The following is a 21,929-nucleotide window of genomic DNA, read 5'->3' on the forward strand; positions in this document are numbered from 1 at the left end:
AGTACTCTAAGGGTGAAGCAAGCCTTCTGTGCCTGGTCCAATCCACGAAGCAGCAGCGATTCAGCAGTTATGCTCGAGGATGCACTGCTCTGCTGAGGAGCTGCATCAGTTTTGCCAATAAGAAGCTTAAGCCCACTTCCAAGGATCAAGGAAGGAATGGGGTGACATCACTTGGCAGAGTAGACTCACAGGTGGCAGGGTCCAGGTTCAGACACAGGGTGGTTGGAAGTTTTTTATGTCCCTGAGATTTCAGATCAGGAGGCCAGCCATCTAGCCCTTGGAGTCACTCTAGGTTCTGGGTTGGAGAGACGGATGTCCTTTCCTTCTCACCTCAGGCAAGAGGGCAGCAGGCAACAGGTCATCACAGCAGAGCAGGAGTCCAGCAGAGAGCAGATCGGCTGAGTGGTATTCCTTCAGCAGAATCTCAGTCCTTGTTCCTGGCAGAGTATCCACAGTTCCAGAAGTGTAGTGAAGTAGTAGTGTCTGAGGTCCAGTATTTATACTTTGGTGCCTGGATTCTGGAAGATGGGAGACCCTTCTAGACAGTGGCTTTAAAGTTCAAGAAATCCTCTTTCTCCCCTGCTGTGGCTCCAAGCTGGCTAGAGTGACAATACAGGGTTGTTAAGCTCTTCATATGTGGACAGTACATAACCTGTTCAGGTGGGAAGTAAGATTGTGTCCAGCTCCTCCCTCCCATCCTGCCCAGGATGACCCATTAAGTCACACCTAAGCTCCGATTGTGTGTGGCTGTCTAGGAGGAATACACAAAGTCCAACTACACTAAGTCATGTGACCAGAGACAGGCTGCAGGTAGCAAATGGCTAAGGCAAGAAAATGCCAACTTTCCAAAAGTGACATTTCCAGAATTGCAATTTAAAATCTGAATTCACCAGAAGTTAGCATTTTAAATTGTGATTCCTGAGACACCAAACATAAGGGGGTCATCTCTGCCCAGTAGGAAGCTACGCTCATAAGATACAATAAGGCAACTCACATGCTATCATAAGGGAGAGAAAGACCTTGCAGTAGTGAAAAACAAATGTAAGAGTTTTTCCCTACTAGAACATGTAAACCCTACCAGGACAGTTACTACCTATTAGATACACTGCACCCAGCCCTCTGGCTGTCCAAGGCCTACACGAGGGGTGACGTGTATAAAAATTGAATATTTAAACCTGGCAACAGATTTATTTTTCCAGGTCAAACTGGCAGTGTAAACTGCACATTTAGGCTCTGCACATATTCACAGGGCTACTTCAGTGCGTGGCACAAGCAGTGATGCAGGTCAACTGGTAGCATATAATTTAGAGGCCCATGGCACATATAATGTACTTTACTGGAGGCTTATAAGTAAATCAAATATGCCATTTGTGACCACGCCAACATTACCATTTTTTAATGAGCACATGCACTTCAGCACTGGTTATCAGTGGTAAAGTGCTCAGAGTCCTCAGGCCAACAAAACTAGATCCAGAAAAATGAAGTTGGAAAGGCGAAATATTGGAGGAAAAGAAACCTAAGGCTGGCAGTTCTATCAATTAGTACATGACAAAGTAAGCCATGTGCAGTGACAGGGGGTTGGGTGCAGGGCCTGGCCTCCTGCCAGGTCCCTTTGCCCAAACCCACGCCGAGTACAGCAATGGATATCTTACTTTACCTTGTGTGTGCGTGTATATATATATATATATATATATATATATATATAAACAAAGGTTACAGGGAAGCTTTAGTATATAATTAGCATTTTTTTTAAAAACCTTAAAATTTCATTGAAAAAAACAGGTTACAGAGACATTAGAGCTAGGTTCTGAATTTACACGTACAAAACCATAGAAATCATAGAAATCCAGCTGCTATAGTTAGAATTATTTCAAGTAACTATAACTCATTTTTTTCAACATTTTCACCTAAATATAACAGCCTTTTACCCTTTGTTTTTTTCAGTAAATTTCTACGATTTTTTTATTTTTAATGTAATTATATTATTAATACAATTCTCAATTACACTTTCATATACTTTAACCTTTTTTTTGTGTGTGTGTGTGTGTGTATATAGATATATATTTATATATATATATATATATCTTCAGAACATCTCCAACAGAAGGGGGCCTCCAACCCTGCGTGCAGGTTTGGCAGAGGAAGACAAAATTATCTACTTTGTAAAACAACAAAAAAATGCCAAAACCCAATTCCTGCTAGAAGCCTGGTGTTTATTTCAAATTAAAAGTGGCAACCATATGCTTCCTGAGACATTTAGGCTTTTGTGCCTTGTTCACAGGGGCAGAGTATGCATCATTTCAAACAGGTGCTTTTAAATTCATAACATCACGTGATTTACACCAATCCTACAATCTCCAGAATGCACCACCATTGTTATTATATTTCCTGGACCATGGTATTATTTAATAATATCGCTGCATAACGTCCCTTAACCACAGAGCAAAATGTCCATATTATTTTCACTGCATATCGTCTTATAATGCAAATTAAGACACCTGCTTTTTTCATTGATCATGTTCAACTTCAATTTTGTATGTCATACTTGCTGTTTTCATTTTGCTGCCACTGAAAATACAATATCTCACCTACAAAGGAACTTCAAGAATTGTCCAAAGAGAAGAAACTACCTCTTTTCTCTCCTGTTTCTCACCTCAGTATTGATTATATCAGCCGCAATCCATCGTCCAATACTGAAGGCAAGTGGGTCATGCCCCCTGAAACAATCTCCACAGAACATATCCATCAGAAGGTGGCCCCCAACTCTGCAGGGTGGCTTTGGCTGACAAGGATGGAGTAGCCCGTTTGTAAAGCAAAAAATAAGAAAATGCCAAAGCCCAATTTCTGATAGAAGCCGCCATGCACGTCTTCACTACGACGACGCAACCCTTCACGCCTCAACACCGGCCGCTCTCCCACCTGTCTTCAAGCCTCCTCGCAGACCACCTGTGGACCCTTCTTCTGCCGGAACTGCACCTTCACCAGCCTCCTCGCCAATGACCCACCCACCAAGGCAGGACGCAACCATATCAGATGTATCCTCCTCAACACCAGCTCCATCCACAAGCACACAATAGAGCTATGGAATCTACTCAACTCAGCCTCTCCAGACGTCGCCTTCCTGACCGAGACCTGGATGAACCCCACAACAGCAGTTCAGTGACTCCATTACAGACATCATCAGCATGCACGCTCTCGCATCCACTGACTACATACTCCTCTGAGACTTAAACTTCCACCTCAAGAACACTAACGACAACAACACCGCCACCCTGCTCGACAACCTCTCCAACCTTGGCCTCAAACAGCTCGTCACAACACCAACCCACTCTGCAGGACACACACTCAACCCTATTTTCTCCGCCAGCAATCAGTCTCTTTCAGCCATACTACCAAACTCCACTGGACAGACCACTGCTGCATCCACTTCTCCTTCAAGAAACCCACAACACATCACCACACACAACAGATACCCCACTGCAGTTGGAACAAGGCCACCGAAGACCAAATTATTGTGACCCTCTCCCAGGGCCCACCCATCGACACCACCGACACTGATGCAGCTGCCCGCAGCTTCAGGCAATGGGTCAACACCTGTGCCAATACTCTTGCCCCAATCAAGAATCCCTCCAACAGACAGAAAGGCCTTCTGGTTTAACACCGACCTCCACGAATCAAAGCAACCTGAAACTTCCAATGCACAACACGACCCAACTTGACATTTTATCTTGGAAAAGTTTGCAAAGATACATCAAATGGCGCCAAAGATATAGCCAAGAAAAAAACACTTCTTCTATGGAAACTAGGTTCTAACTATAGCTACCTACTGGTGACCATGTGTGTGTGTTTGCTTATGTAGATACTGTAGTAAATGAGGAGATTAGGGACCTTCAAAATAAATAAGTCTCCCAAAATGGCCACCAGAGGAAAAAAAAGCCCAAATGTGGCACAATTGTAACCAAGTGACAGAAGTGTGCAAAACACTTAAAGCCTGATTATGACCTTGGCAGATGGGCCATTCCATCGAAAAAGTGAAGTATATCCCACCCGCTGTTTTACAAGATCCATAGGCTATAATATAACTTGTGATACGGGGATGGGATATCCGTTCCTTTTGTGACGGAGTAGCCCATCTGCCAAGATAGTAATCAGGCCCTTTATTTTTTTGCAGTTTTATAAAGTGACGACTTGACCCAAAGGTATTGGAGTGCTTTACATGAGCATCAGCTATATTACACAAGGACATATACATTTTGGTGTGAGGCATTGGAAGATTAGATAATTTGCCCAGAATCACAGTATGTCAAGCTGATGCTGAAACTCAAATCTGGTTCCCCAGTTGCAAAGTATGCAGCTCTGGCCATAACGTCACATTCTCTCCCCTAAGTGTAATATATTATCAAGTGATAAACAGGATAAAAAAATAATAATTTCTATGGCAATAAGACCCTCTCATTTTTATAATTTCTAAAGGAAATACTTTTGGTATTACAGTTTTAATTACATTAAGATGACGTCAGGCATGCCACACTTTAGTAATAAATATAGAATGTCAGCAATCTAGTTGTTCAATAGAATACTGTGGGGAGTCAGAGTTCAGGGGTGCAGACTCAGATAATTCAGGATCGGGAGAAGGGTGCAGAGGCAACAAGTTGACCATGCTGGGCAGGCGGGAGGGGCAGTGGCAGCACTAAGGAGGGATGGGGAGAGGAGGACAGGGGGAACAGATCAACTATGCAGGACAGATAAGAGAGGCTGTAGCAATATAACAGACCATTGAGTGCAAAAGGAAGAGACAGTGGCAGTACAACCATACATGTCAACAGACCCAAATCTCCTTTTTTTAAATATAAGTTAACAGAGAAAATTAATTCCCCAAAGTTTTCTAAAACCTCCCTCTTACCAAGTTCAAAATGTTGCCAAGTATGGTGCGTAGAATGGGGTAGGAACATGGACGCTGATAACAGAGGGCAGGAGGGACTTGGGCAAGGGCACCAAACTGATCTTATAGGACATGCCTCAGGGGTTGCAGCAGCACAATTCACCGCACAGGGCCAGGGGGACAGCAATGCAGCACAAACTGACCATGAAAAGAAAACGGGAAAGGACAGGGCCGTGTACATGGACATCTGAGAGCAAAGAAGAAAGAGGCAAGAGCAGCAAGCATACCGGACAGACAGGAGGGACAGTTGCAGCATGATGGCCCATGAAGTGCAGGAGTGAGAGGGCTGTGGCATGACAACAGACCAGAAAAGGCAAGAGTGAGGGAAGAGGGGCCTGTACATGGAAAATGGAGGGCAGGTGGCAAGGGTGCAGGGCAGGAGCAGCATGATAACCAAGTAGGGGAATCAAGACAGGCTCTTGAAGACCAGCACACCATAGGGCAACATTGAGACTAGAGTGGCACACACACAGACAACGGAGGGATGGTTGGGTCAGAGGCAGCAGGCTGACCACACAGGGCGGGTGGGAGGGGCTCTGGCAGCACAGAGGGCCATGGATTGTAAGCAGGGGGGATAGTGACACCACAACTGCCATGGTGGGCAAGAATGAGAGGGGAGGGACATGCACAAAGGACCATGGAGGACAAAAGGGTGGGGTAGGGGCTGGACACAGACAAGAAAGGAAAGATAAAGGGGTTCCACAACAGATCACAAAAGGGAGGCAGGAGGAGCAGTTGCAGCACACCAAAGCATGGAGTAAAGAAGAAAGTGGCAGCAAAATGGAACACTGAGAACAGGAGAGAGGGATTAGGGTCATGGAACAGGCAGGGTGAAGGTGGCAGGGATAGGCGACAGCCATTTGAGCATGGTAGGCAGGTGGAAGGGCAGTGGCAGCTAACAGAGCACTCAGAGTGGATAGGGCAGGCAGTGGCAGGTCCATGGAACATGGTGGGCAAAAAGGAGGGAGAAGGGGTATGCACACAGACATCAGAGAACCGGGGGAAGGAGGGTAGGGATAACAATCTAAGCACAGAGGCTAACCAGGAGGTCAATGATGGGGCATATAACTGGACATAGAATTGGGCAATGGAGTGCAGGAAGAGAGGGCAGGTGCATCAAGCTGAAGGAAGGAAAGTGGTAGCAAATCGGACCATGCAGAGCAGGAGGGAGGGGGCTGGTACATGGACTAAGACAACAGAGGGTCGGGAGGAGTTGGATGGGCAGCAAGCAAACTGCTCAGGGCATGTAGGAAGGGCAGTGGCAGAACAATGGCCACAGACAGCTGTAATGAGGGGACATGGACATGGCCTTGGACAATGGACAGCGAGGAGGGTGAACAGGAGCAGCAAGCTTGGGGGGGAGGTAGTACAATTGCAGGCCAGGCCCTGCATCCAACCCCCACACTATGCATTATGATTGTATCTTACTTAACATTTTTTTTTAAAAACTAGAAATTCACTGATAAAAAAAAAATTGTTGATGAGAAAACTGCATGGCGAGGGTGTGACTTATAGTTATCTTGGGACGCGAGTTATAGTTACTTGAAACTATGAAAATTTATTTTCTATGGTTTTGTGATTGTAAAATCTGAGCCTAACTAAAATGTCCCTGTAACCTTTGATTTTTTTCAGTGAATATATAAATATTTATCTCTCTATATATACATATGTAAATATATATGTGTGTGTGCATGTGTGCAAGTATATACATGTATTCATATGTAGTCACTGAAAAAATATGTTAAAGTAATGTTATAGTTAGGTGAATTTCTGAGGGACAACACTGACTTTTTGAACTAAAAATTAACATAGAAATTCAGCAGTTATGTTTAGCAGCACTAACTATGAGCCCTGCCATCCCCGCCATGCACTGCTTATGACCTCACATATGGCATTACTCATGACATGTCCTGTGACTTCATTTATGGCATCATTGATGACATCTCAAATTACTTAATTGATGATATCATCCAAAGAGTGTGCTAGATTGTTTTACAGTTTATATAGTGGCGGGTAGCTGCCATAATACTTTTCTATGCTATTTTGTACAGTATGGGTCAAGCTAATGGGTGTAAGTGTTTGTAGAGAGCATGTGTTCCTAATGCACTAGTTGTGAGGCGGTATTGAACACAATAAAAATGTTTGCATTTAAGGGTGAAAGTTGCTTTATATTCATTATGCTCCACAGAACCTTTTGGTTCTGCAATAGAAAGTTTCCAGAAGGAGAATGATTCTTAACAGTAGATATTTATTTTTGTACGCAGACTTGAGTTACAAGATAGAATCATGTCAGCATTTACATTTAACATAGAAGAGTGTGTGAAACACTTACAAAACTATGTACACATGCTTGATTCACCTCAGAAGAAAGGCTATCTGTAAGGTTTTCACAACAGTATGAAGGGTGCAGGTAGTATGATCTTCAGCACTTTCAGATCTTGGTTATTTTTAGTAAATAGTATATTTTTTTATAACTGGTGCATAGAAGGAACATTGTTCATAGTAGATTGTTTGTAAACAGTGTGGAATGAACTCTCTCAATAGAGGTAACACTGTTTACAGTGTTCATTTCTCTATTGTTATCCTCTTCATTTCTAATTGTAGGTTTAATGTACGTCAGGTGTTTGATACAGATAAAAGCTAACCCTAGTAAGGCTTTTGTTTCAGAATTGGGATTCAATATTTTGGCTTTCGCTGAACAGTTGTACACCGTCCTCAATGAGGGTTTCTCATATATCTGTGGTTGACTGTTTATGTCAACAAAGCTACCTGTAAAGAAAGAGCAATTTATGCAGCAACGAAGACTAAGCTTGGATGTTGTTATCAGTGATGTCATCTGTGATATCATTTGAGTTGTCATCAGTGATGTCAGAAATGATGTCTTAGAACATCATGAGTGATGTCATGTGTAAGGTCATGAGCAATGCATGGCAGGGCTCAAGTTATACTTAGTGCTGCTAACTATAACTAGTGAATTTCTGTGGGTTTTTCAATTAAAAAACATAGGCCCTCATTATGACATTGGCGGTAAATGCCACCTACCACCACGGCGATGGCCACCAACATACCGTCGCCGTGGCTACCAGCCACCAACCGCATTATGACCGTAGATGGAATTCCGCGAGAAGGCTGGCGGAATTCCGTCGACGGTCATGGCGGCAGATGGCGGAAAGGTGGGGCAGTTGCCCGCAGCAGAGCCACACCAACAAAACACCACCTACCTTATCATGTTCCATGATACGGCCTGGCAGTGTCTTGCGGGTGGACGCTGCTGCTGGCAGCAGCGCCACGTCCCATCTCCTGCCAGGGGACCCCCTGCAAGCAGGGAAGTCGGGTTCTCCGACAGGAGAGGGGGGTGGTGTGTGCGTGTGTGGGGGTGTGTGTGGGGGGTGTCTTTCTGTATGCGTGCATGCCGGTGTGAGTCACATGGAATGCATGTGTGAATGACTGAATGTGAGTGTACGTGTATGTTGTGTGTTGTGAATGAGTGTGTGTGATGACAATGTATGTTAGTGTGTGTTGTGGTGTGTGGCTATGTATGTCTGCATCAGTGGGTGGATGTGGGTATGCATGTGTGTGCACGTGTGGGTGTGTAAATGTGTGTGGGTGGGAGAGGGAGGGGAGGGAGGAGGAGGACTCTGGGGAGGGCAAGGTGGGGCGGGTGAGACCCCTATCAGTGCCAAGAAAGGAATTCCCTGGCACTGATTGTGCCTACCGCCATGGTTTTCGTGGCAGTACGATTGCCACGAAAACCATGGTAGTAGGCGGGGTCACAATCCAGAGGCTGAAGTCTCCAGCCCAGTGGCCGTTACCACCCTGGCAGACAAAGTGGTACATTGGCGGTTTGGCTTGAGCGAAACCGACAATGTCATGATTTGGGAAAAGGTACTGCCAACCTGTTGGCACTACCTTTCCCCAAATTACCACCATCTGCCAGGGTCGTAATGACCCCCTTAATGTTGACACTGAGAAAATTCACCTAACTATAGTATTACTTTAACCTTTTTTTGGGGGGGGGGATTTCTAAGGTTTTATCACACCTAACTATAAAGTTACTTTAACCTTCACTTTTACTTTTTCAGTGAATTTATAGGATTTTTTAACATAAAGTATTATTTAATTACCCTATGTAATTGAAACCACCCTGCAATGTATAACCTTTGCCTCTGCATGGCAGCCAACATCATCTGTGCAGCCAACCCCATGCTGTGCACAGCCCTTGGCTATTGTTCTTTTGGCGGTGCGAAATGGAGGGTTGACTATATGGCCTGGCCTTGGGGACCCCAACCCCCATGGCAGTTTTGTTTTTAATTAAAGGGGACAGGGCCACATGGCTTCCCTCCCCAAGCCATTATCGGCTCCCGGGACCCTATTTCCAGGGCTAGTCTTTCATCCCCATCCCCATGGGCCCAGCTTACTTGTTTGCAGGAGTGGGGATGAGGTACCCCTCCCCCAGGCCGATTTCAGCCCAGGTGTATTCATCCACCCAACATACCACAGTTGGGGGCCGCAAGGGGAGCCCCAAGGTCCTTGCAACCCCAGTCATCTCCCTGCATCCAATGGGAGCCAGCATTGCTCTTGCCTGCAGGGAGCAAATATTAATGCTGCTCCCTGCGGCTGGAAGCAATATTTAGGTCTGTTTCCTGGCCCACTCCCTGTGGCAGGGAAACAGATCTAAAGTCCTCTCCCACCGGGTGGGAGCATTTTGGTGCTCCTGCCAATTTAGAGGGGAGTTGGTGTTTGCTCCTTCTTTGTGGGAGATTGGTGGAGATTTTGAAATGCTTCCACCAAGTGAGAGCAAACACAGCAGCAGCATGGGCAGGGAAACCGATATGTCCCAAGAGTGGGCACCCCAGGAAATAGCTGTTGAGCCGACCCCATGGGTGTGCTCCCCGGGCCCATAAATGGCTCAGGGAGGGGGGCCATACGGTTACCATCCTTTAAAGGAATTAGCCCCAGTGGTGGGCTCCTAGGTACCTTTTCAGGCTCATGGAGGGGGGTCCTGGAGTACAAAAACCAGACACATAGGCCCTCATTATGACATTGGCGATAAATCCCACTTACCGCCATGCCTACTGCTGCCAACATAACGCAGCGGTGGCGGATAACTGACAACCATAATATGACACACACATACCAATCCATCACTTTACAGCCACACACACAGGTCCCCCAGCCCAAAGGTCAGTGATAAACTGGCGGTATCCAAACCCACACCATTACGTCAACAGAACTATGCCCACAACATTATGACCCACGAATCACCGCAGTGGACATTCAATGGCAGTAAACTGTTGGCAGGACATACCGATGCGCTCAAAATACACATACTCAAACAAAACAACACCACATTGGACGATTCAAATTACACACACCTGACACATATATACACACCACACACCACACCCACACACCCACACCACTATAAAACACACACACACATTACCTAGAACCCTTTATGAATACAAACCATTGCCAACAGAGAGAGAGACAGCAAGTGTACCCACACAATCAGAGCCACATACCACCATCACCTATACACCACACACACACCTTACATCACACACCACAACACATCACTACACACACCCTCACCCATACCACCCACACCACACTCATGGCACCACAACAACACCCCAGGTTCTCTGAGGAGGAGCTAAGGGTCATGGTGGAGAAAATCATCCGGGTAGAGCCGCAGCTCTTTGGATCACAGGTGGAACAGATATCCATTGCTAGAAAGATGGAGCTAGGGGGAAGATCGTGGACAGGGTCAACGCCGTGGGACAGCACCCAAGAACAAGGGATGACATCAGGAAGAGGTTGAACGACCTACAGGGTAAGGTACGTTCCATTGCAGCTAGACACCAGCTCGCAGTACAGAGGACTGACGGTGGACCCCCACCTCGTCCCCAACAACAACATGGGAGGAGCAAGTCTTGGCAATCATGCGTCCTGAGGGCCTGGCAGGAGTAAGAGGAGGACTGGACTCTGGTAAGTCAAATCTCTATTACAATCACCCGACCTGCATGCCATCACATACCCCCACCCCTACCCTCTCTCCCATCACTCCACCACCTCCCACATACCACACTATCACAACCCACTCATCCCAATACCAAGCCCTGCATGCAACACCAATGCATGGACACCCCTCACAGACCTGCATGTACACCTATCACCACAGCATGCACACTAGAGAGAATCACCTAGCCCACCAAATAACAAATCACACAAGGCAAAGCTTCTAAGGCAATAACAACCATAGAGGGCAACACACCCATGCACAATTTGTCACACACAGAAACAATAAAACTGCATTTACATCCCCACAGGTAACCCACCCAATGTCACTGGTGAAAAGGTGCCAGCAACATCCAGTCCCCCCACAGAAGAGGCCCACAGTGATGACAGCAGCTCTGTTCGCCTGGATCTGGATGACCAACCTGTCCCATCAGGGATCTCCGGACAGTCGGTTACCCAGGCACAGTCACTCACCACCACAGAGCACCCCCCTCAGGAAACACCACCACAGCACCCAACCAGTGGACCCATACCTCTGTCCCCAGGACACATCAATCAGCAGTGTGTTCACCACTACAGGGACCCCAGGCCACCCCACAAACACAGGACAATCAAGAACCTGGGGTCAGTGGCAGTGGGCACACGGTTCAGGGGACAGAGGAACAGGACAACAGGGAAGCTGGGAGGACTGCTGTATGACAGGGGGAGGACAGGCCCAGGGAATTGACTCTCCAGGAGGCACTCACTGTGATCCTGGGAGCATACCAACATGCCCAGGATACGCTGGGCCAGATACTTGACAAGTTGCAGGAGAACATGTGGTAGCAGGAGGGACAGTACCTGGTGATCAGGGAGGACTTGAAGGACATCAACACCACCCTGGTCTCCATTGCATGGGTGCTGGCAGACATGGCCAACAGTATGAGGGAGGCAGTGGCACACCACCTGGCCCTTGACACTACCCAAACCACTGAACAACCCTCCACCTCCACTGCCGCTAGTGGACTGGAAGCCACGCCAAAGGAATAACAGGCCACCAGCACCCCTCCCCCTGCAGAAGGAGAACCACCCCACAAACATTTCCTGTGATCCAGGCAGAAGCCAGAGACTATTGCCAAGAACCCCGCCAGGAAATAAGACTCTCCTGATTATCACCCTTGTGTCCCACTCTGTCACCCTGTCCACCTTGAACTGCCATTGCTCCACTTCCTATGCCCCTTGGACAATGCACCTGTGATAAAAATAGAGTGGAATTCTACCCTGGACTGTCCTCCATCATCACCCTAACCCATTGCACTACCCCCTCTTCTTCAGAGCACTGCAATAAACACACTTTGATAAAATAAAAGTATGGCATATTTCAGATGTTTTCAAAAGGTATTCATTTAACAAAGGTTCAAACAATGCAATTCAACTGTTCAGTAATGTTTACATTGGAAAGACCTGTAGTTGGCTGCACTGAACACACCAGGAGCAATAGTGGGGCACCAACATCTACAAAAAGAGATGCCACAGAGTACAGTGAGTGGGCATAGAATTAGGAATACACAGACTGCCAGTGGCAATGTCACACATCAAACTGTCAATTATATGTTTTTCAACACTGTCTTACCTGTGTTTGGAAGTATTGATGAATAATTGCATTTTGTTGTCCTCATCCTCATCCTCTGCCTCGTCATCTTCACTGTCCACAGAGTCCACTGCTGCCACACAGCCATCTCCAGCCTCCTCCTCCTGCAGAAAAGGCACCTGGTGACACAAGGCAAGGTTGTGCAACAAACAGTATGCCACGATGATCTGGCAGACCTTCTTGGGTGATATGCACAGGGATCCACCTGTTAGATGGATGCAACGAAACCTGGCCTTTAGGAGGCCAAAGGTCCTCTCTATAATTCTTCTTTTTCGCCCATGTGCCTCATTGTAACGTTCCTCTGCCCTTGTCCTGGGATTCCTCACAGGGGTCAGTAGCCATAAGAGGCTGGGGTAACCAGAGTCACCTGCAAATATCGAGGGACAACTGTTAGCCACACACTAACCCTTAGGGCCCACACCATACCCATACACCAACATTTACTGGGTGGGAACCAGGGCTCACCTATTAGCCACACCCTGTGCCTCTGGAGTTGAGCCATCACATTTAGGATGCTGCTATTCCTCAGGATAAATACATCATGCACAGACCCAGGATATTTTGCATTGACAGGGGAGATGTACTGGTCCGCCAGGCACACCATCTGCACATTCATGGAGTGAGAGCTGTTTTGATTTCTGAACATCTGTTCATTTTGCGGGGGGACAAATGCAATATGTGTTCCATTAATAGCCCAAATAATGTTGGGGACATGTCCCATTGCATAAAAATCAGCTTTCACTGTGGCCAAATCCTCCACCTGGGGGAAAACAATGTAGCTGCACATGTGTTTAATCAGGGCAGAAAACACTCTGGTCAGCACTATTGAGAACATAGGCTGTGACATTCCTGTTGCCAATCCCACTGTCACTTGGAAGGAGCAAGTTGCCAGGAAATGGAGCACTGATAGCACTTGCACAAGAGGGGGGATCCCGGTGGGGTGCGGATAGCAGAGATTAGGTCAGGCTCCAATTGGGCACACAGCTCCATGATTATGGCCCTGTCCAGTCTATAGGTGAGTCCACCAGGGGTTTGTACACAGGGGGATGTATCCATCTCCTAGTCATGTACCACGGTTGCACTTTATGAGGTAAAATAATGAGCAGCTGGTCATATCTCTACATTCCAACCACTACAGTTCAATACATGTTGTGATTGTAACAGTATTTTGTTGAAGATGTCCAAATGGTGCATTTGTGTGTTGTGACACAGTTAGGATCCATGGCCTGCACCCCCCCTGAAATGGCATCTGCCTGTCCTGTTTGAAGGGACATGTGGAAATGAGGTAATTCCACTGACGTTGTACGCCGTTGCAGGAGGTGGCCAAGAACCGCCATGCAACTCCTCATTGGTTAACATTGGGCCCTCTAGAGTACAGTGGCCAATGTTGATGTACGCCGGAGATGACGGTTCGCACCGCCACGGATGTGACCGCCATTTTCTATCTGTGCACTCACTTGCTACCTGACCTTCAACAGCAGAGGACCTACATTGCATGTGCTGCTGTGACCTGTGTCTGAAACCGCCCATGGCTCGTGTGACTGTGGAAAGGGCCCCTGCCTTCACCTCGGCGGAGTTGGAGCGACTGGTGGATGGGGTCCTACCCCAGTACCGACTGCTGTATGGGCCTCCAGACAACAGGTGAGTACACTGTGAGTATGATGCATGGGGCGTGAATCAATGGAGTGCTGTGTGGGAAGGCCTTATGTAGAGGGGGTGGTGGAAAGGCCCGGGGCAGCGTGCAGCATGTATGGTGGGCCATGTCTGTGCTAATGGGGATGGAAAGGGGCATGGTGGGCCATAAGTGTAACAGACAGGATGGTCAGACTAATACCTTTCCATGTGTCTATTTCCCTGCCCATCAAAAGAAGGGTATGTGGCATGTCATTGCCAAGGACGTGCGGACCCTGGAGGTCTGTGGCAGGTGCAGCACCCACTGTCGCAAACAGTGGGAGGACCTGAGGCTCTGGGCACGGAAGGCGGCGGAGCCCCAGCTGAGGATGGCCTCCCAATGAGAAAGGGGTGACTGTCAAACCCTGACCCCCCTGATGGCCCGCGTACTGGTGGTGGCCTATACAGAGCTAGATGTGTGCTTAGGGGCATCACAGTAGCCACAAGGGGGTGAGTACAGTGCCCTAATATACAACTTGCGCCTGGTGGGGTGGTATCTGGGTGGGGTGTGTGGGCCCTGTGGGTGCCCCTACCCGAGGCCTGGCATTTCAGAGTAGGTCCCATGTTGGGCAGGGTTATGATGTGAAAGTACTCCAACCAAGCAAGTAGGCATCCAGTACGGGGCAGGGGTCTGTGGGTCTCAGGTATGCTACAATTGGTGTTAGGTGTCCCTATCCATGGGCTGGTGACTAGCATTGTGACTGGTAGTGCATTGCCTAGTGCGTAGGGCTGTTCCCTGTGTGTGAGTGTGTTGTGTATGCCAACGGTGGTGTTGTTGGCACCATTGACCAAGTGTATCCTTTGTCTCCCCCCCTTTTTGTTTTGTCACCCTGTCCTTATGCGCATTAGCATCATCTGGCGGAGGAGCAGAGGCACCAGTGATAGGGGAAGCTGCATCCCAGAGGACCAAGGAGGCCGAATCCAGCAACGGTGAGGGCACCAGTGGGACGGAGGTCGAGAGGAGCACCACGGCGGAGACAGGAGGGGACAGTTCGGACACGGATACCTCCTCCAATGGGAGCTCCCTGGTAGTGGTATACACCTCTGTGACCACCCCAGCTACAGGTACAGCCGTCACCCCTGTACCAGCACCACCCTCCCAGCAGCCCCTCAGCGAGTATCCCATGCCTGCCCACCCAGGAGGGTGGGCATCTCCTTCACCCCCGGCACCTCAGGCCCTGCCCCAGTTAGCCCTGCTGCCCGTGAGTGAGAAGTTATTGACCTCCTGCCATCCATCTCCGTTTGGCAGTCAACGATTGTGAATGCCATCCAGGGGCTGGCAGCCCAAATGCATTAGACAAATGCATTCCTGGAGGGCATTAACACTGGCTTGGCGGCCCAATAGAAATGAATCCAGGCTCTGGCCTCCTCTCTGATGGCAGACACTGTCCCTGTTTCCACCCTCCCCCCTCCAACTTCCTCTACCCAATCCCATTCCACTCAACCTATCCCAAGCACACAGTCAAACGAGCATGCACCAAGGAAAACTCACAGGAATGGACATGGGAAACACAAGCACCACACTTCATACCACAGGCACTCACACAAACACCATCCAGATGCATACATACCAACATCCACTGCCTCCACTGTGGCCACTCCTCCTCATCGTCCACCTCCCTCCCAGTTGCGTCTACATCCTAATCCACTACCTCCATCACCAGCGCACCTATCACAACAAACCCCTTACTGGGAGTCACCACCCCCACATCCATGTACACGTCACCTGTGTCCTCTCCCACTGTCTCTGTGCCCCCTCCTCCCAAAGTACACAAATGCAAGCACTCAGACACCCAACAGCCATCCACCTCTGAACAGTATCCAGCCCATTCACCTGCACCCACACACAGGAGACAGACACCTCCTACCACCACTCCCTCTTCCTCCACTCCCAAACCATCTCACTCTTACCACCCCAATGTCCCTAAGATGCTTTTCTCCACCAATATTGACCTCTTCACTACCCCTCCCCCGTCCTTCATGTCAGGCCAGGGCAGTCAAAACTCAGGCAAGAACCTCAGCCACCCAGTCCATGGGCACAGTAGTGTCCCCAACTAGCCAGCCAGACGGACAGGGTGCCAGCCAGGACTGCATCAAGAAAGGGTGAGGAGTCAGCCCCAAGGGCATCAAGGAAGGGCAAGGAGTCAGCCCCAAGCTTATTAAGAAAGGGCAAGGAGGCAGCCCCAAGTGCATCAAGGAAGGGGAAGGAGGCATCCCCAAGTGCATCAAGGAAGGGCATGGGGCCTGCAACAGCAGGCAGTAGAGACAAGGGGCCTGGTGCAGGGACTCAGTTGGAGCCCCCACCACCAACCATGGTGGTGCAGCCATCCGAGGCTGAAGGGGAAGAGCTGGAGCCTCCCCCCCACCACTGCCAGCAGCAGCAGCCCAAGTGGGAAGCCATCTGAGACTGCAGGGGAAGGGCTGGAGCCTCCCCCCACCACTGCAAACACCGCCACCAACACTGCCACCAGCAGCGGCAGCCCCAGTGGGAAGCCATCCGAGGCTGCAGAGGAAGGGCTGGAGCATCCCCCCACCACTGCCAAATCCACCATTAGCAGCACCACTGCCACCAATGAGCAGCTGTCACCGTCAGCGGACAGTGTGTAGTCCTGCGTCCATCGGCTGTTGTGCAGCCTGGCCCCTGCAAATCCTGTGGGTCTGACTCCCAGGTGAGAGTCTGTGACCTTGCACTTCCAGAGATCTGCATCACTGGGCACAATGCTCCCTCCAGAACCAGTGGAGAAGTCATCCACTCACCCCATCCTCACCCCATCCTCCACAGGATGAAGATCACTGGGCACAATGCCCCCTCAAGAGCCAATGGAAGAAGCCATACACTTACCCCATCCTCCACAGGGTGAAGATCACTGGGCACAATGCCCCCTCCAGAACCAGTGGATAAGCTATCCACTCACCCCGTCATCTACAGGATGAAGATCACTGGGTATAATGCCCCCTCCAGAACTAGTGGAGAAGCAATCCACTCACCCCATCCTTCACAGGCTGAAGATCACTGGGCACAATGCCCCCCTCTAGAACCAGTGGAAGTAGCCATCCACAGACCCCATCCTCCACAGGATGAAGATCACTGGCACAATGCCCCCTCTAGAACCAGTGGCAGTAGCCATCCACACACCCCATCCTCCACAGGATGAAGATCACTGGGCACAATGCCCCCTCCAGAACGAGTGGAAGAAGCCATCCACTTACCCCATCCTTCACAGGTTGAAGATCACTGGGCACAATGCCCCCTCCAGAACCAGTGGAAGAAGCCATCCCCTCACCCCATCCTCCACAGGATGAAGATTACTAGGTACAATGCCCCCTCCAAAACCAATGGAGAAGCCATCCACTTGAGAGACTGTGGCCTTGCACTCCCAGGACCAAGCACAGGGCATGTTGCCCTCTCCAGGACCTGTGGCGTTGTACCATCTTCCAGCTGAGGTGCCCCCGTTCCCCATCCCCCTGAGGTGCCTGGCTATTTTCGACCTGATGCCCCTGCAGTGTTCTCTCCGTGTTGTTGCAGAAGTGAGGTGGGGCCTTGGACTATGTGATGTGGCCCCGTGGCTCACAGACATTGAGTACTGGGCAGTGTCCTTACATTTGTAAATATGTATATACTTGTTGATTTGGATGCACATATACTATTTTATCTGACTACACTGACTTTAATCAATTCATTTTGTCCTTGCATTATTTCTGTGGGGTACAGGGTGAATATGTAATGTTACTGCATCTGCTTGTGTCTATGGTGTTGGGGGTGGGGGAGTTGCGTGTTGCGTGTGTGTCACTCTCTTTTTCCTCCCCCCTCCCCTGTGTGCTAGGCGGTAGTACTCACTTTGATCGTCTTCGCCGGCGTTTATGTTCATAGTGGAGCAGAACGTAGAAGAGCAAGGGGAAAACATGCAATTCGTACTCCATGGTGGTGTGGTTCTTCCTTGAGTCTCCAGAGGTGAGTCTTTTCCCTCTGTGCAGTGTTTCTTCCAGCTTTTGATGTCGTTGGTACCGCACCGGAAAAGGTGGCGGATTGGTGTGTCATTATCTGCTGGCAGTTACCGCCGTGGTGCCTGTTGCTTTCGCCCTGGCGGTCGGTGTGTTAAAGTGGCTGTCTGTCTGAGCGGTTTCTGCCATGGTCATAATTTCACTTTTATCACCGGTGGCCTGTTGGCGGTATTACTGCCACTATATCACCGACCGCCAGGGTTGTAATGAGGGCCATAGTGTTTGCAGAATACATAGACTATTCTTTGGAACTGACAGAACACTTTGCCATCCATATCTCCCTGCTAAGTCTACTACCGACAAACCAAAGTAAACATAAAAGAGAAGATCAAACCTTCAGGTACTTCAAGGACTTTTCTATAGACAACCTAATGCTAGAAATCAGCTCTCACCCTATCAACTCCACGTTAACGCCAATACCTTCTTAAACAATTTACCAACTGCAATTACAGCATGTGACAAGTGTAAATACAGACCCTCAGCACCCTGATAATCTAAAGATTTTATTGATAACAATCCAATACAGTCACAAAAGAACATTGAAGAAAAACATAACTCTAGAGGACCTCTTGATACTGAAGTCTCTCCATGCATCATACAAATAGCTGACCATATCAGCCAAAGCTAAATACTATGATTTTGCCAGAAATGAAGCCACTGCCCAACCTCCTGTCTGCTCCACCTATTCCTCACTCCAAAGAAAGGTTCAATATCATCAACATTTTCAGCACATTGATGATACCAAGCCTCTTTCATTTTTTTATACACTCCTCTTCCCATAGCATCCTACAATGGTTAGCCCTTAAATCCCTATCCCAGATGTGGGTGACATACTCAACTCCCTTAAAGTTACTTCAATCAGTCAATCAGGATTTATAAAGCACTGCCAATCACCCAATAGGGTATCCAGGTGATTGCAGGTCCCAGAGGCTTATTCGAAAGCCAGGTCTTGAAGTAATTCAGAATTCCTGAAGTGAGGTGATGGGAGGCTGTTCCAGATTTTTACTGTGATGTGAGAGGAACATCCTCCACTTCTGCTTTGGTAGATGCAGGAAGTAAGGGCAAGTGAAAAGGAGGCAGAGCTTAGTGTTCTAGATGGTTGGTGGACGTTTAGACAGTGGTAAATGCACGTGGGTCCTTGGTTGTGAAGAGCCTTGTGTGCATGGGTCAGCAGCTTAAATTGGCATTTCTTCTGCATCGGGGAGCCAGTGGATTTCACTGAGGGGAGGTGTGAAATGGGTTCATCAGGGAAGACCAAGGATGAGTCTGGCTGCGGCTTTCTGTATGGTCTGAAGTCTCTGTAGGATGTGCGTGGTGATTTCTACATAGAGGGCATTGCCATAGTCCAGTCAGCTGGTGATGAGGGCCTGTGTCTCAGTGCATCTTGTGTGTAGGGGTAGCCACTTGAAAATCTCATGTAGCATGTGCAAAGTGAGGAGGCAGGAGGAGGAGACAACGTTGATCTGTGATTTCATGGTGAGCTTGTAGTCAATGATGATTCCAAAGTTTCTGGTGTGGTCAGAGGGAGTGGGTGCAGGTCATAGGTCTGATGGCCACCAGGAGTCATTCAGCGTGTTGCTGCTATTGCCAAAGATCATTACACTTGTCTTGTCTGTGTTTAGCTGCAGGCAGTTGTTCTTCATCCACTCAGCAATGCTTGTTATGCATCTGTGGAAGTTGATTGTGGTGGTGAAAGGGTCATCAGTGAGTGTGAGGATGAGTTGGGTGTCCTCTTCTTAGGAAATTATGTTGAGACTGTAGGTTCTGATGATGTTGGCCAGTGGGGTCATAAATGTGTTGAAGAGCGTGGGGCTGAGGGATGAGACTGCTGGTTATCTCCTTGGGTTTGGAGGTGAAAGCTGGGAGGTAAATCATCTAGTTTCTTCCAGTGAGGAAGGAGGTGATCCTTCTGAGCATGCCCCCTTGGATGCCAATATGGATTCTTTTGATCAGCTTGTGATGGGATACGATATCAAAGGCTGCTGAGAGGTCGAGGAGGATCACGGCTGCTGTTTCTCCTTCGTTCTTCATCTCCTTCGGTTTGGATGTCATTGTGACTGCGATCATGGCAGTTTCCGTGCTGTGATTGCTGCGGAAGCTGGATTGGGAGGCACTGAATAGCTGGTTCTGCTCCAGATATGTCATGAGCTGCTTGTTGGTGATCTTTTCCACTACCTGCACTGGGAATGGGAGCAGGGAGATTGGCCGGTAGCTTTTGGGGTTCCTGGGGTCGATGGAGTGTTTTTTTGAGTAGTGGTCTGACTTCAGTGTGTTTCCATGCATCAGGAAATGTTGCTGTGGTGATAAAGATGTTGAGCAGGGTAGTGCATTCCTGGCTGATCATTTTGTTTCCAAGGTTGAAGATGTGGTGAGGACATGGGTCTGTGGGAGCTCCCGACTGGATGGGTTTCGTGATGGAGGTGATGTCTTGGGTGTAGAGGATATTCCAAGTGGTCAGTGTGTGGTTCGTGTTGGTTATGGTGGTGGCATATCTGTCAAGGAAGTCCATAGGTGTAGGTAAGGGTTCAACATTTTTGTATATGATTGTAATCTTGTCGTGGAAGAAAGGGGCAAGATTATTGCACAGCTGATGGTGAAAATGGGGTCCAGCATATGTCCTAAAGTATGTGTAGGGTCATAGATGATTTGGGTCAATCCGAGGCTGCTCATACTGTTGAGGAAGTGTGCAGTGCTGTTGTCATTGGGGGTCATCAATGTAGAAGTTTAGGTCATCTAGGAAGATGTAGTCATTAGAGTCTAAGGCAAGGTGTTCAAAGAGGTCTGCAATGGTGTTGCAGAAGCAAGTGCACCCACCTGGGGGTTGGTATGCAAGGATGCCTCTGATGGTTGTTTTGTCATCTTTGTGGAGCTTGAAGTTGAGATGTTTCATGGGGTGGTGGTGTTGTCAATGGGTATGATGAACTGTATGGCCTCTTTGTGGTTGATGGGTGTTCCTCCTCACGGCTTGTTGGTGCTGTCCTGGTGAGTGACTGTATTGCTGTGATTGCTGTGATTGCTATTGCTTTATTACTGTAGCAATGTCTGGGAAGGATGTGGGTTTGAGCCAGAAGTTGGTGAGGAGGATGATGTCGGTGCGAGGGTGGCAATAAGGTCCCATAATGCGGTAGAATGCTTGTATAGTGAACGTGTTTTGAGCAGTGCGCATGCGAGCTGGTGTTTTTATTGAGGTGGTGTGTTCAGGGTGGTGCTGGTCAGTGGGCTAGTGTGTGTGCTGTTGCAAGTGAAGTGGCAGTGGTTGCAGGTGAAAGATCCTAATGTGGAACATGGGGTCAAGGGTTTAGAGCTTGGTGACGGTATATTTTTGGGAGGAGAGAGGGCCAAGGGTCGTGGCCTTGTGTGCGTGCCATGAGCAAATGGGCGCTGATGGGCTTGCAGCACATCCACTGTGCTCATCCACTGCGTGGTCATACTTCAGCCTGTTTTAAGTAGGTTCTGGGATGGGCAGGGCTTCTGTTCTGGCTGTAATAACGGTGAGTGGGGAAAACCCAGTCGGGAAAACCCCGGTCGTGAAATCCCAGGCAGCTGAGAGCCACTGGATCTGTCTGGAATAAGCAGGTACTGGAAGACACAGGCAAGTGGTGGCTAGATGCCCAGGTGCCTGCTTCTTATGAAGATGGTGTCTTACCATTATCCTTCATCACC

This window comes from Pleurodeles waltl, chromosome 4_1 (genome assembly GCF_031143425.1).
Source record: "Pleurodeles waltl isolate 20211129_DDA chromosome 4_1, aPleWal1.hap1.20221129, whole genome shotgun sequence".
Classification (NCBI taxonomy): Eukaryota; Metazoa; Chordata; class Amphibia; order Caudata; family Salamandridae; genus Pleurodeles; species Pleurodeles waltl.